A 16472-nucleotide genomic window follows, 5' to 3' on the forward strand; every position below is an offset into this window, starting at 1 on the left:
CTATCTGGGGTCACTTAGCCCAGATCATCTGAAACAATTATATACACTTCGAGACCTCTAGAAGCACTGATGCCTAAGAAGAGAATAAAATTCATGATGCTTCCTAGTTCATCTATCTAGTCTTGTAATCTTTTGACAAAATCCACAGACAGGAGCTAAGTGGAAAGCAATAGCTCTGTGGCTCAGTTTCTCAAATTCCTTCTTCTACTGAAATGAGAGCCCTCAAATCCTCTTTCTCCCAGTGGTATTGTGAGAATAAATTCTTCAGTGGCACTAAAAGGCCCTCAGATATTAATGCTGAGTACTTGCAAGGGTACATAGAAAGACAGATGGTATGTGTCCTTAGCCCCCAGAAACCATTAAGTCCCACTGCTCTGCAACTGATCTGTTCTGCTAGCTCTCCTCTCCAGCTCTTTTTGCATTCAGTTTTCTTCTCTGCATGCACATTCTTTGGGGCTGGAACCAGCAATCTTCCTGCCTCCAGGTACTCGTCATCCTTTTCTGTCCTCTCCTGCCCCACCTGAGGCTCTCCTATAGCTGCTCCATAGCTTGGCACTGTACAAAAGAGCTGAATTAGCCTCAGTGCTTTTCTTAGTGGGATTTCTTAAATCTCATCATTCTGAGAGCACTGAATGATATGGAGCTGCAGTGTCTATATCCAACCTGGCTAGAGCTGGGACGTGCTAGATCCCAGCCTGACCCATTGCTTCCACTCCACCCTGGAGAGCTATTGACTCCTATGAAGCTGAACTAGTGGAATGAGAAAGTGTGGTGCATGGGTTGAAATGAAATTGGGATGGACAGGAAATTTGTGCACAGTTATTATTTACATGCAGAGGCATGTAAAAATAAATCTGCATTTGTGTGTTAAAGGATGTTAATGTGCTCAGAGTAATTTTCCATAGATTGTATTGATTGATTTCAGGCTTTGAGGGTTTAACTGCCATGTCAGTTTGCCCACTTTAATTTAGCATGTGGATGACTTGTATACAAGTGGGTTTTATCACTCGAAACCCTTCCTAATTAATGATGGACAAAAGAGGCATAGAGAAAACACTTTGGGCAAGCACATTCCCATCCTTTCTATTTCATCCTGGAAAAGCTCTTGAAACTTTTGAGCTTCAATGCCTTATTTGAAAAACTGTTAAATAAATAGATATCGCAGTAGCAACAACAACGGTGCCAAACTAATATATCTGCAATGGAATAATTGGAGTAAGAATAGTTCCAGATGTAGAGCAAGAAGAATAAATATCACTTTGAAAAGTCTTCAGTGGTGTTTTCAGTCTCATCATTTTCTAATGCTGTGATTCAGTTATTAAAGTGTACACGTGCTAGGGAGGAAGTCAGATTTTACAAAAGGGAAGAAGAAGGATCAAACCTGGCTGGGATCAAGCAGGGATACAATCATGCTGCCACTGGCGCAGCTTGCAGTGCTGGGCAACACACTGGACACCTCCCTATTTCATTTGTCCATCTGTAAGCTATTAAAACAATTCTCACCACAGCATCCAGGAGAAATCAATCATCTAGACTGAACTGAACCAAATAGCAGTTAAATTCTTGGATGGAGGACATAATAGGAATGCGAATATTTCAGCTTGAAGTGTTATGCTGCCCTCACTGCAGGCTATAGTGGTAATGATGTTAAAAACAAAACAAAACAAAACAAAACAAAACCAAAAAAACCCATTCTCCTCCTTTCAGGACTGTAACTTTCAAATGAAGGTGTGCTGCCCCAGCAACTCTGCACCTTGTCCTCCCAGCAACAGCCCAAGGAGCCAGGGCCCAGCATGGAGAAGTCACCCTACAGCACAGTGCCCCTCCTTCTCCATGCTCCCCATGCACTGCCATAGTCACTTGGCTGCACTGCGTTCCAGAGGCTAACCTAAAAATCCCATATCTGCCCATACCAACGGATGTTTTCCTTTCCTGTGCACCTTCAGCTGCACAGCTTGCATGCATCCAACACAAAAATAACTGTGTGGCCCAAGCACAAAGGACAGCAGCAAAGTATGGGATGGTTTCTGTTGTCTTCCCACACCAGCCCTTCTTCAGTGGTGGCCTTGGCATGCAGAAATCATGGCACTTCATCTATCTGTGTGCTCTGCACACTCCTCAGTTTTGCATGTGCCAAAGTTGCTTGTGGAAACTCCCATTAGGCCTGACAATGCTTTCAATTTAATGAATGTTTATGTGACTCTGAGTTGGGAAAGGATGGAAGGAAGTCCAGGCACATTGCTCTAAATAGATCTGTGGGTAACACTTTAGCTACACATTGAACTTAGATTTAGTAGCATCGTTATTGCATGTAATGTTTATTTTATTAGGTTTATTTTATTAGTGTGCCCACAGCAGAATGTAAGCCTTGTCTTTGTCAACTAAAAAGGCACCCCACAAGAGGCTCTGAGTAGAAAAATATGGTGCATTTCATTTTTTCCTTTGGAAAAGCCAAGCAGATGCTGCTGAGTGGATAGTCACAGTAAGTGTGTGTTTTGAATACAGTGCTAAGCTTGAAGCTCAGCTGAGTTAACTTGGTGGGAAGTTGGGTTTAATTTGATCCCGTCTCCGAGTGTTCGTAAAATGATGCAATTCAGCTTTAACCAGATGAGCAGTATCATCAAAATATATAATTTAAATCCCACCCCCTCAGCCACGTGGCCAAATTGGAAGAAGTGTCATTTAAGTATCTCCTTCCAGGCCAGGAAAAGATCAGTCACACTTTAATTTAAGTGTCTCAAGTAAGGATTTAATTTAGACTTAATAAGACAGCGATTGTACGTTAAATACCATTCGGTTATTAAAACCATATTCATTGAGGTTTTACAGCTATGTCAGGACAATATGCCATAAATGGAAAAACTGCTAACAAGGCAGTTATTGATCCTGACATGTGCTAGATAGGATGCATTTGTATGTTCAATAAAAACAAGATAAACATAGAAGAAGCACCCGTAAGTGTGTTTTTGAAAGTCTCCATGGATCCCCTTATTGAAGAGTCAAATGAGAGTGGAGTTATTTTCACCACTTCTTTAAGAACTGAGGTTTATTAGTCCTACTGAAGGAGAAACTGAGGCACAGAGAGGGTTTCAAAGGCACTTTCTTAGGCTTAGCTAGAAAGTCTTTGTGAGGGTTGAGATTTCAAACTGGCCCTTCTCCTCCTGTGTCTTAACTGCAGGACAAAGCTGGTAGGGAAAGGATAGAGTGGGTCTGAATGAGGGCAATGCTGGTCCCACCTGGCCAAGGACACGAATGTTCCCATATCATACATGATCATACATGAAGAAAAACAAAGACATTCAGTAGGGTCTGATGGGGCTGATGGGGCAGCCCTCCACTGAAAAGAGAACATGAGGTCTGGGCAGATCCACAGCATTTTTGTGCCTGACATGAATGGAGCATGGCAGGTCTTAGAAAAGATAGAGCTTGTGTTAGGGTGCTGGCAGCATCCCTGCCTGCACAATGGTGGGAACAATAGCACAATTGCATCACTGCGTTCCTTTACACACAAATAAATATATCTGTGTGTGAACGTGTATATACAACACACATATGTATAAGAGGACTTTAAGGAGAAACTTTCCCACCGGAGCAAAACTTGGAAGATGAGAGTGTTTATACAAAAACCATTTCCATGGCCAAAAGGTTTCTGTATTCCCCTTGCTGCTATTAGAGACATTTGTGCTTAAATCAGAGCTCCCAGCCCTGCCTCTCCTTCCATCTGAGTCTACACAGATTGCATAATCTTCTGTTTGTGGCATCATCACACGTTGCTATAGAGATAGGGGGAAATGTCTGTGATGATGATGATGTCAAATCACTCAGCCAGAAAACTCCAGTATCAAGACAGAGGAGAAGAGGGTCTGTAAACAGAAGAAAAGTATCACCACCAGTAGTCAGTAAAGAGAAGAGGTAATATTATTTATAGACCTTTAAAGGTAAACAGATGTCAGCTGCAAATGAGCACAACTTGAAAGCTTTCTCCAGTGTGAAAGTCCCCAGCCCTACTCCTGTTTTCAAAGGCTTTGCTTGTATTTCAATTGCTCTTTTATTCATTGGGCTCTATAAATTTGGGAGTTGTTACGCTGCTTTTGCCATGGGAGTGTGGCAACATGATAAATGCTCTGTCTGTCTTATCTCATGGCTACATCTGGGGATGGGCTAAGAGTCAAAACTCAGATCCACTACCCATAAGCAATATTTATTGCTCCTATTGAGGGCCAGTGTGAGGACTTCAGGCTGGGTTTTGTCCCAGCTTTGAGGTGTCAGGATTCTGCCCTGATGCACAAGCTTAGGAAGTCCCAGCTCTTGGAGAGGAGCTCAGATCTACAACTTGCTTTATCTCCCATTTCTGCCTACCTCCAGCTTTTCCTCCTACCCATTCAGTACAATCAAAATATAGATTTTACATGACAGTTGAAGAAAGCTGATCTGAAAGACAAATGTGTTTTACAGTTTTTCTAAATAGGAGAAAGCAGTTGCTTGGTTTCTTTCCACCCCAGACTGTTTAATTACCAAGCTATCATGGAAAGCCTGCATTGTAATAAAACCCCAATGTGTATCCAGGTACCAGGGGATTTATTAAGTTGCACTCAACACTGGCAATCAGCAGCCAGGGTCAGATGTGTCTGGTGATGATGACATCATCATTTTTGGCAGCTCTTTCCAATGAGTGTTGAGTGAGGTAATATCCCCCAAATTAAAACTGACAGTGGGATTAATAATGATAGATTCCTTGAGCCTTTTCTTTGTGTTTTAAATTGGTGATCTATTTCTTCCATTGGGGGTTGCCAGAAGATCAACATGACATCCACCCAGCATTTCAGCCACCGGTAGCAGTGACTGGGGACACTGGGAGTGTTATTGAACAAGTAGGTTAGTTCAGAATGGTTTCATCATGTGAAGGCACTGGCTGTATTTTCAATGGGAGATGGGCATGTCCCATGCTACCAGACCCATTGCCCACCTGCAGCTTTGGGAGCACAAGTGGAAATAAGTCTCAGAGAGCTGTTTGTCAGCAGCTGGAGGAGAGAGTTCTTATTCCTGATTGCAGCTGGGGGTAGAATGCATCAGAGCGTGTGCTGTTCCAGTTATTATCTCTGGCTGTACACCCCAACAAACTGATGATCAGGATCATTAAGCCTGGAGAACCTTACCTTGCCCACCACACCCATGGATATTTTCAAATTTCAGTTAATAAAAAGAAGATCTAGAGCAGTTTTCAGGTAGTTTCATCTGTCTGGTCTGGGTGGTTTTGCTTATTTGTTTTTGAAGTTTTGCAAAGGAAGGGGAGAGGAAGGGAATCCGAGGCTGTGGCTGTCACACTGTGACTGAGCTCGCTCAGCCAGAGACCTCAGGAGCCACACAGCAGTGCTACGAGTGCAAAGCACACTCTTTGCCAAGCCTGACCCAGAGCAAGCAGCGCTGCACACACCAAGGCACATGGACCTGTGTGTAATTAGATAACATACAAACCTGGCTCTCTTTTCTGCTCAATATAATGTCAGATGGAAAGGCCTTCCTGGGACATCCCTGAAATCTGCCATTCACAGCGATAAGCAACCATGCTGTAACACGAGTTCTCCAAGATACAACAGCCTTGGGACTTTTTGCACAAAAGATCATGCAGGTTTCCACACTCTGGCCCTCACCCCCTTCTCCTCCCACTCTGAGCATTTTGCTTTCTTGAATTCTGCTCTCAGACTCATCTCCTGGCATTTCTCTGTGCTGTTCTTCCTGCCCTGCTCCTACCACTCACTTGCATCCTCCACTGAGACCAAAGCAACAAGCAATAAACATAAGCCTCAGGTTCAAAGCCAGATTTCTTATGAAATTTTTTCCAAGTTCGCCAGAAACAGATTTGAAAAATTAGTGAAGGAAAGTACCTGGGATTTTCCTGTTAATTGTGTTCTGTCACAGCAGCAGATGGAGGTGGCCTGGGTATTCGTGCAGCTTATTGACAAATTAAATCCTCTGGTGGCCATTTGGCACTGGAAGGAAGAAAAAGAAAATACTGAAGCTATGGCTCTCAAATAGCTTGTATTCACATTAAATAGTGCTTACTGCTGCTAATAGTCACCTAGCTCAGATAAAATCCAACTCACAGCCGCATTACTCTGCCTGAGCACAAACTACAGACTTGTGCACTTACATGCTGCAAAAGCATTATTTTTTCTTTGTGCTTTGGTGGGTGGGATGGTGCACGGAACAGTGCTGTCTGAATGCTCTCATGAAAAATGCAGAACCTGCAGGACCTGCAGCCCTTGAGTTGTCCCCACCCCTCGCTCTGTATTGACAGCAGAGACATAACTGCCTCTGTATTGCTAAGTCAAAATGAAGACATGGAAATCTGCAATAACGATGGAGGAAATGAGCAAAGTTTTGGTCATTGTTTAATTTGTTAAGAGAACAACCCCACCTAGGGTTCTTTCTGCCAACTCTGACAAAGTGGCCAAAGATAAAGACAAATAGGCCTCAGAGATGAAGCACAGCTGTTAAACTAACAGCGCAGGGGGAAAAAAAAGCACAATAATTTAATTAGTATCCATGCCCTTTCCATGTTTCTCCCTGCAATGTTATTGGTGAGGAATACAGTCTGAGATTTTAATTTTCCCCATACAGATGTGGCCCTTAAAGAGTCTACCAATAACCTTGTAGAACTCAATTTCTCTAATGATGATGAAGTGCTTTAGTTAATTAAACCTCACAGCATTTCTGAAAGCATCAAATGAAAGAATGCAATAGCCTCAGCTCAGAACGTATCCCTTCCAGAAAAATGCTTGTGGGTTCCACACAGCATCTCTCCCACACACTCTGTTCATATCGGTTGCAAAGGAACCTCAAGGGGAGATTACACACAAACCGACACAGAAAATGGGTTGGAACTGTTTCTACTGAGATTTTATAGAGAAAGAAAAAAAATAGCCCTCTTACCAAAGCTAAAATGTATTGCAAAAATTATGTTGATTTTGCCTGAGGTTTCTACAGAAATGATAGTAAGTTCAGGATGTGACTTGCTGGTCACACTCAGAGAAAGGGAGGACGTACTATCAGTCCAGATCCTGATCTGAAGTCTGAATTTTATGCTGCAAATAACTTGGAAACAGTTCTCTTTGTGTCAGCACAAAAAAATTTCAAAATTGCAAAATGTGGTCACCAGACCCAGTTGTAGTTTTAACATCAAGCTCTATCATCAGGCAAGTTTGGATCTGCTTTATGTTTCCCTTTCAGGTAGTGGAGTCAATAGTACAAGCAATTATAACAATAATGTCTCCAGTCAAAATCTATCCTTCATGTGGCTGTGTACATATAATTTGGCAGATTTTGCATGCATTTCAATCCACAGTAGATTCACAAAATTTTCTACTTGTGCTTTGCTCTACTCCTCATCTTTTTACTATGAACTCTGAAATTTTTTCATCTGCAATGCAACCCTTTGCCAAGGCTACCATTGAGTGGTTCGGGCATGGTGCTGGGCCTGAGGATGCCAGATTGGTTTGCAGTGAGCAGATCAGCCTGTCGTTTTGTATTTGACTTGTGCAGACTCTGATTCAACAAATTCTTCCAGTCTCTGCTTCACTCTCAGGTTCTGTCTGTGAGTTGGGAGGGATGCTGAAAGGCCATCTGGTCCAACTCCCCTGCAATGAACAGGGACACCCACAGCTCCATCAGGTGCTCAGAACCCCTCCAGCCTGAGCTTGGCTGTCTCCAAGCACAGGGCATCCACCACTCAGCTGACAAGCTGGAGCCTCTCTGCCAAACTTTAGCCCTTGTGTAGACTTTGCTAGATTTAAAAACACAGCGAGCAAGAGCTCGTCTGGGATAAAGAAGGTTAATAGTGCCACGTTAATATTGATAGCCAGGATTCATACAACCTACTTGGAACATAACAAATAAGCAAAGCCTATCTCTACATCAGATACCAGCTTTGCTCATTCTCATTGTGGATTCTGTGGTGGTTTCCTTAACTCTGAAAACCACTAATTTAATGTACAGTACAGTCATTCTATGTGGGGGGAAAGAGAAATTCTTTCTTCCTTCCTGTTGGAAAGCTCCTTGGCAGTAATGCTTGGATTGTTTTCTTTGTAAATTATATTCATGCTGTTTTCAAGATGTTTTCCTGACTTTATTGAAATTTGACCAATTTAACGAGTAATGTAGAACTTGTTTCCATGTTAAAAAACTCTCAGAGCTGCTTGGGAATAATTATTAAAACTTCCATGTGTGCAGCAAAACCAGTCACTTTTGCAAATAGCAAAAAAAAAAACAACAAAAAAACCCAACTCAGTAACAGAAGGACATTGCTCCAACAATAGGCAGAGTAATGCAAAACCCAAGGCCACCAGCCTTAGGAGACCAGGGTCTGCGCTGGCTCCATGCCAGGAACATTACACTCACACCTGGTTTTCATGCCAAATTCCATTGAAAAAAGGCTTTAATCACAGATAGGGGACCAATACAAAGCTCTGAAATCAATGGAGAGGCTCATATGGAATCTGATAGAATCTGAAGCAGGATTCATGCAGTTATGCATACTCATAATATCTTCAATTCCCCTTGAACGAGTGCTTGGGGGTATAAAGGAGCTGTGGCTTGCTGTTATCTGATGCAGATATACACAAAGAGCAGCTGCATAATCATGACCAACGTGACAACTATGTTCAGCCCAGGAAGCCAGCAGGCGTCAGGCATCTGCCTGAAGTTCTTACACTGTAAGTAAGTGTAAGTGAAGACACTTACCATTTTGGTGGTTTTTTTTGCTAAATATGGTGACACTATGCCTTCATAGAACCATAGAACCATTAAGGTTGGAAAAGACCATTGAGATCATGTAGTCCAAACATCAAACCATCCCCAGCATGCTCGCTAAACCGTGTCCCTCAGTGCCACATCCAGCCTTTTCTTGAACACCTGCAGGTGCTGTGATTCCACCACCTCCCTGGGCAGCCTGTGCTGGCTGCTCATGTTTAGGAGCAAAGCACCGATGCATTCCCAACATCCCTCGAGCTCAGCTCCAGGCAGAACTGGGTGAAGGCAGCAATGCTGGCACCCAGCAGGCAGGTGGGAGATGTCCTCATTACCATTCAAGCCGAAAGCCAAAGGCAAACCTTGTAAAGGATCAGGAGAGAGGCACTGTGCACGGGTAGTTTACAGAACTGAAATACAGAAGCTGACACTTTTATGACTTTCATAATTTCTGTAGTAAGCCGCGCGTGCCGTGCAGCAGACACGGCTCCCTGGCACAGTGCTGAGACAGGTACGTGTGTGATGGGACAGAGCACAGCCAGGTGAGTGTGAGGTTCGTGAGGGACTCACTGCAAACTTTGGTGCCAGCTTACACAATGAGCCCTCACTGACTGCAAAGAAACCGAAAAGGGCCAGACATCTAAATCAATGGCAAAACCAGAGCGTTTGTGAATTTATGGGTACTCCCTGCTTTTAGCAGCTTCTGTACCATTCGTTGGTGCAACAGCTCTGAGTGAAGCCCTTATAGCACTTGCATTTCCACAGCATCAATAAAACATCCTGCTGGGTTAGGCTGTGCCATGCTGCAGCAAGCCACGTCACTGGGGTGTCATGCTGCCATGAGCTGGAGCAAGGTCACAGGACCACCTAGATGGGCTGTTGCAGCTGCAATGGAAGCCACTATGGCAAAGCAGAAGCTCTACTCAAAGGGAAGCATCCTGGTTTCATCCTTCCAGAAACTCAGCATGAAGCAGCAACAGTGTGATTGCACCCCATGCATCAGGCTGGAAGAGAGCACTGAGGAAGGCAATGGACCTTTGCTGAGCTCACCCATGGGCTCCTCTTACATCAAAAATGTAGAAAAGGGTATCAAAGCTGAAAAAAGCTGAAAGCAAAACTGTCTTCCATTCAGTAGTAAAATCACAGAATCACAGAATCACAGAATGGCCAGGGTTGGAAGGGACAAAAAATGACAGCTGCACATGCAGCATGCCCTTAGGAAGGCACTGAGCAGCAAAGAAAAAAGAAAAGAAAAGCTGTTTTCCTTATGGGATTAAAGTGACACACCATATAGTGTGTTTATTAAAACACAGTGCTTTTTTTATGAATGGCAGTAATAGATAAAGAGAAGGTGATTTATTTACTCTCCTTTTCCCCACAGGCACAGGACAAGGTGTGGGCTGGAGAACTTTGCCTGCTGCTTCTGCCTGATGAAGCTGAAGTGTATCTGTGTCCGGCTGCTCATTGCCTGTGGCTGAATGGAGGTGGCACACAGGGGATAAGCGAGGCTTAGTTAAGCTTAAGTTATGGGAAAGCTTGAGGAGCACTGCAGAACTCAGCCAGAACCACTACATCTCACTGTCCTCATTGTCCTACATCCTGAGCATCAAATCAGTGAAACATTGGGAACCCAAACAGTTGTTGGATTTGTCACCTAATGAAAAAGCAAAAGATTTTGTGCTTCATTGCAAGCCGCAATGCACGGCACTGTGTGCAACTGCTCCTGGTGGTGTCACCGCTCCGGGCCTCACTGGGAAATTCTCTGCTTGCTCACAAATGAGTCTGCAACATCTCATAGCTTTTAAGAGTGAAGTTTATGAATGCCATAACTAATATTTTCAGCATTCATTCCTCTAAGTGCAATGTGAGCCCTTGAGTTCAGTCCAGATTCACAGAAATGAACACATGCATAGTAACTTGTTTGGGGAAAAAAAACACAACCCTTAACTTCCTACCCTCGAAATAGACAATTATCTTGAATCCTTTTTGGTATTTTGATGGGTTTTTTTTGCAAGTAACTTTAGAAATATTATTTGTGTACTTCTGCCTTTCTTTGCCATGTCTGGAGATGAAACCACAACTACATTAAAAAGATTTTCAGACTTCTCAAATGTTCAAGAAAACAGATTTGGGCAGGTCACATCATAACCTGAGTCACAGTGAAGTAAAACACAACCATGGCAATGGGTTTTTAATGTTAGAAAGAAGATCCTACCTGCTGCAGCTGAGAAGCATCCCTTCTGCATGAGGGAAAACAATGAAATTGTCTGGTTTTTGTTTCTGTTTTTCAAATTTAAATGGAAACAAACCAGAATGAATGCTCCTCAGCACCTGCTTTTGAGGCTGGTGTGGAGGATGGGTGGGATCACAAGTGCAGGGAGTGGGTGCTCAGCCCTCAGCAAGTGATGTGAAATCAGGCAGTTGACAGCTGGATCAGGCCCTGGGAGCAGTTTGTAGTGCAGAGTGCTCCAGGTATGGCACACAAATGGTGTGAGTCACCTGGTGTCCTTCTACCTACAAGGCTGTCTGAAAACATCTGAATTCCTATGGGTCCAGGAGATTTTAATCCCTATGAGCATCTTAGTAAATAGAAAGGTTATGTGTTTGTTGCCAGAAACACTTATGGAAACATTGAGGAGGTCGGAGCCAGGACCAAGGGCAGATTTCAGAGGAATTCTCTAGAATGCTGCCTACAAACAGCACAAAGTCCACAGCACTTCCTGTCAGATCCAGGCTGCTTTCGGGCAAGGCAGGATCTTGCACACAAACCATTTGCAGCTGTAAAAAGCAATCTTGCTCGCTTCAGAAACTATACTTCTTTCCAAAAACCCAAAACCAACTTACAAACGTCATCATCAAAACTGAATGGAAAGGAAATAAAGTGCCTGCAAGAAGGAGAAATTAATTTGTGCAAAATTACTCCCATTTGTGCAAATATTTACGATCTGGCGGAATATTCACACATCCCCACCAGACCTGATGGATGTGCTCAACCACACACTGCTCCGCCTTTGCCTTCGGTGTCTGAAGCGTTAGCAGTAATTGGCATGAGAGAAGTCTCGATGCTCGTAAGCTTTTGGAACTGCTGATAACCTGATAAACAAAATGTTAAGGCAACTTCGGGAGATAATCAAACCTCTGGCAGGTTGGGGAAATGTCAATATTTACAGCAGGCAGCCTTTCATCAGTTAATCACTTTTAACCTTCATAAATTAAGATACTATAGAGGACTTCAGGTTAACGTATGAACCTTCTATTCAATTAAGGCATTACAAAGGCAGTTACAAACAAGGGTGACATCTTGAAAGCAAGTAAGATGGAATTTATCAGGTGAGAAGCAGGGAACAGAGAGCCCCAGTTTCAGTGTTTTAAAGGAAGCGTTCTGTGTAATTCTAAAGAAACAGACTCAGCCTTAACTCCAAATATTTTATTTCACACATAAAGCACAGTGCCCGTACCCATACTAATAAAGAACAGACTATGCCAACTCTAGTGCGTGCTTTTGTTATTGCATTATAGTTCATGAGAATTATTGTGCATAATTAAATAGAAAGAAAAACCTTGAACCTGGAATTATGAAGCAGTCACCACAAACCAACAATTCCACTTGATATGTATTAAGTCATTCCCTTTTTTTTTTTTTCCCCTTTTATTTTTTTTTTTTAAGGAAAGAAAAAGGGAGTTGGGAAGGAGGAAGGGTGGGGGAGGGAGAAGAAGAGAGAGAGAGAGGAAAAACTCTTCTCCTTGTAAATCATTAAAAATGCATGAAGGCTTAAAGCATGCCAGAAACAGCCTGTGCATTCATTTAGGAGACTATGCACGAGAAAAAGCCATTGCATTAAAAGCAAAAAAAAAAAAAGATTTTTCTGAAAACTGGGATAGCAGAGTGGCCAGCAAGCCATTGAGATGGCCCAGAAATGCTGGTAGGGAATCTTGTTCCTCTCTCCTTTCCTTATGCAAAGCATTGCAGGCCTTCAGCGTGACGGCACTGGTGAGGCTCTGGCAGAGCTTCCTAAACCTTATCTTGCAGAGGAGCTGATCACAATAACAGACATATGGATTATTATTCTTGCTGTCGAGTTCTGCCATAGAGAAACCTCCTGGTATGAATGGCTAATGTACTGAGCTACAGATGTGAGCTCTCCTTGGTGCAAGGAAGCCTTTGTGATGTGGGATTCAAACAACAGGAGCTGGCAATTGCAGTTTGAATATCTCTTTGACACTTCCTAACTCCTGAAGATGCTCCAGCTCAGTGTTTTCTTGCCCTACAAGAGGCTCACTATAAATGATGTTCCACTATGAGAACCCTGGGTTATATATAAGCACAGTTTATCATTATGAAACAGCAGCACCACACCCCACCAAGGGGATGGCTGTCACCCCATGCGAAGCTGTGCTCCTTTGGGATAGGGTATCTGACCTTGATGTGTCACACTGCAACTAGAAAGAGACATCAGCAGAGAAATGGCCTTTATTGTGCGGAGCTGGTTGGTTTGTTCGTTTAAAGTTTTCTGCGTCATCCTCTTTAAATTTTTAGAATGAATTTATTGCTCTTGAAATCCATATCCCAGGGGCCCGGTTCTGCTCAGCACAGAACAGAGCGCATGGGAAGCAGTGCTGCCTCTTTCTCCCCCAGTGTCCCACTCCTAACTTGCAGCAAGTGCCTAGAGATTAAAAAAAACAAACATAAAATATATAATAATAATAAAGTAACATTAACTCCATCTCTCTTGGCACTGCAAAGCCAGGAGGTGCACCTCTGATGCTTTTTCTCTATGCTGTGGACACAGTGAGCCTGAGAGCACTATTCTTTTGTTGAGACATCTAATTATCTATAATTGCTGATCATCACTGACATCCCAACCCCACATACTCCTTATTGGCTGTAGGAGGAAAGCTCTATGCAGGATGCTCAGCTCTCTGCATCCCCAGTCCCCAACTTTTTGGGTAAAGTGTTATGCAGTCCTGGTCCATGCAAGCAGAGTCTGAGTCATTTTGGCTACTGGTGATGCCACCACTCATACCCTCAGATTAGAGGTAAAATATCATGGTATCATAGAATGCCTTGGGTTGAAGGGACCTCAAAGATCTTCCAGTACCAACCCCTGCCCTGGACAGGGTTGTCCCCCACCAGATCAGGTTGCTCTGGGCCCCAGTGCAACCTGCCTTGATTGCCCCCAAGGATGAGGCATCCACAGCTTCTGTTGGCAGCCTGTGCCAGTGCCTCACCAACCTGAGTGAAAAATTTCCACTTCTTATCTAATCTAAAATCTCTCCTCTTTTAGTTTAAACCCATTCCCCCTTCTTCTAGTGCTAAAATGTGAGAAGGAATAGAAACACCAGGCTTAACTAAACCAGTGCTAGAGGTAACTGTGACAGATGTTGGCCAGTTTGGGGACTGCCATAGCCAGCACCTTTTCCAGGGCTGAAACTCTGCAAGCAAGATAAGCCAACCCACTGCTTTTCTGGTTCTAGTGACCACAGTGGGAGGTACTGCTGTGCCATCACTGCTCCCAACTGGGTGCTGCGTGCTTCCTAATGATGCCATTTCCTACCCTAGGCAGAAGTCGGTCAGGTTTGGCCTAATCAGCAATTTTTGAGCTTTTGATTCCCACTCTCTCCCGCCCCCTGCTTTTGTCAATATTCATTTTAAATGCTTGAAGTCAGAGTTCCTTTTTCGCTGACAGAGCTTTTTCTGCCTCACTCCTTCAGGTGGAGAGCTGACAAGTGACCACTGCATGCGCAGGAAAACTTCAAATGAATCTCAAAAGGAAGTATTTGTGTGAGAATAAAAGGGCATCCCAGGCTTCTGCTGAGTAATGGATGTGATAATAATTGTAGGGGAAAAAGATCCAAACAGTTGTGTTTTTTTTTCTTTCTGTAGTCAGGCTCTTGATCAAAAGATGTCAAAGAGCTGCTCTTGCCAGAGCAAGCACTGTGCTTTGATTCTGGGGCATGCAGGAAGGACAGTTGCCAACCTGGGAATCGGGGAACTGGCTGCTGCTCCTTTGAACTCTATCAAAAGCTCATCATATTTACTTCTTCCAATTAATGAGTGAATTTATTATGGGGGTGAAGGAAGGGCTGGTAGCCAAGGCTGGCAGCAAGTCAGAAGTGGGGTATTTGGCTCACCAGAGCGTTGCCACCCCCAGCCCCATTGCAGCCTCTCTCAGCCCCAGGCAGCTGCCAGTAGCCCTGCTCTGGGCTGCTGTCCCCTGGGAACAGCCCATTGCTCCCCACAGTCCGTCAGCTTTGACATGCAGAACAATGCAGCTGCAATCAAATGCCTTCCTCCTGCCCACCGAGGCCTGGGATCAGGTTCCACCTGTATCTCTTACCTTCCACCTACAACTTTGAAGGGATTGTTCTTGAATGGTATCTGGATATCTCAGAGTGGAATTTCATTCTTCTGAGACTTTCAGAAGTAGAGCGCTGAAGAATTAGCATGACACAGGGAGCGCACTGAGCGGGCTGTGGTGCACAGAGCTTTCTGTCACTATTGTTGGCAACGCCTGAAAAAGACGATGTTCTCCAGAACGTGGGAATTACCATGTGAAGCAATGGACAGCATCTGTGTGTTTTCCACTCCTTGAAGAACAAAGACAGTTTTCCTTCTTAGCACAACATAGGTTAAGGCATACTGAGATCAGGCTGGCATCTTCTCACCAAGAGTAGCCAAAAATAGATGTATTGCATGGGGAAAATGAACACAGGGACACACTGTTGTTTCTCGGTACATTTGTTCCACATGGGCTGAAGAAATATGTGAAAGGCATGGATCAAAACAGAGCCTATTCTCCAGGCCTCAAGCACTTCTGTGCAGGACTGAATTCTGCTGGGCTTAGTGCTGTTTTGCCCATGTAAAGCAAATATCAAAGAGGTAGAATAAATACATCTAGGAATTCAATTACCAGCTTTTGAGCTGAGATTCCTTACAGCTGATCGACACAGATCCTTGGTCAAGTTATTCACATTGAGAGCATACCCTAAACTAAGTCAAACTCTCCCATCTTCTGGTACACCCCAGCACATTCACAGTCCTCATGGGTACAGCAAACACCAAAGGTACCATCACGAAGTCTTAAAGTCCATGTAAAACATCTAGAGAGAAGTTGTTACTCTACAGCTGAACAAAGACAGTGTTTCTAGGATGCTATTGAAGGAATAAGCTGTGTCCTAGACTTTGTCCGTGTTTCTGAATGAGATGTCCTGGCTGCTTAGCTGAGGAGAATGTCAACATGACTGATCACCCCTCGGTGCCTCAGGAAAGGGCTTTTGTTTATATTTCAGGTAGACAGTTTTACTGCATTATATATGATCCTTACAATTGTTACCACTATCGGTTTCTGCCCTAAATATAGTGTGAATGTTCCTTACCCTTACCCTGGCGTCACTTCCATCCTTCATGCTCCCACTCCAGGTCTTACACCAGCTCCAGAAGCAACAAATCAGTACAAGTGCTTCACTGCTCTCCAGGGCTCAGTTCTGGGACATGCTTCCATCCACAGCCATGCTGGGAGAAGCTGTGTCTTGGAGCTGAACAGAAACTCTGATCCCATGCAGCTCCTCTGAAAGCCCCTCATAAATATACCAGGCTTATGCTGACAAGCTCACATCAGATTTATACCCGCAGGACGGAGCGGCTACTTGTTCACTCACACAGAGTGTCCCCAAGTCCCTTGCAGGCTTAGCAGTGGATAGCCTGGTAACAGGACAGATCTTTGACT

General features: G+C 43.8%; 1 long non-coding RNA gene across 1 annotated transcript in view; it reads right to left on the reverse strand.

Moving 5' to 3' along the window:
- The window catches only part of LOC125700339 (uncharacterized), a 187093-nt gene that overhangs the window by 4473 nt on the left and 166148 nt on the right, over positions 1-16472 (reverse strand). Inside the window, exon 3 of the long non-coding RNA XR_007379864.1 lies at positions 5886-5990. This is a non-coding gene — a long non-coding RNA (uncharacterized LOC125700339). The remainder of the gene's footprint in view (positions 1-5885; positions 5991-16472) is intronic.

The sequence above is a fragment of the Lagopus muta genome, chromosome 14 (assembly GCF_023343835.1).
Source record: "Lagopus muta isolate bLagMut1 chromosome 14, bLagMut1 primary, whole genome shotgun sequence".
Taxonomy (NCBI): Eukaryota; Metazoa; Chordata; class Aves; order Galliformes; family Phasianidae; genus Lagopus; species Lagopus muta.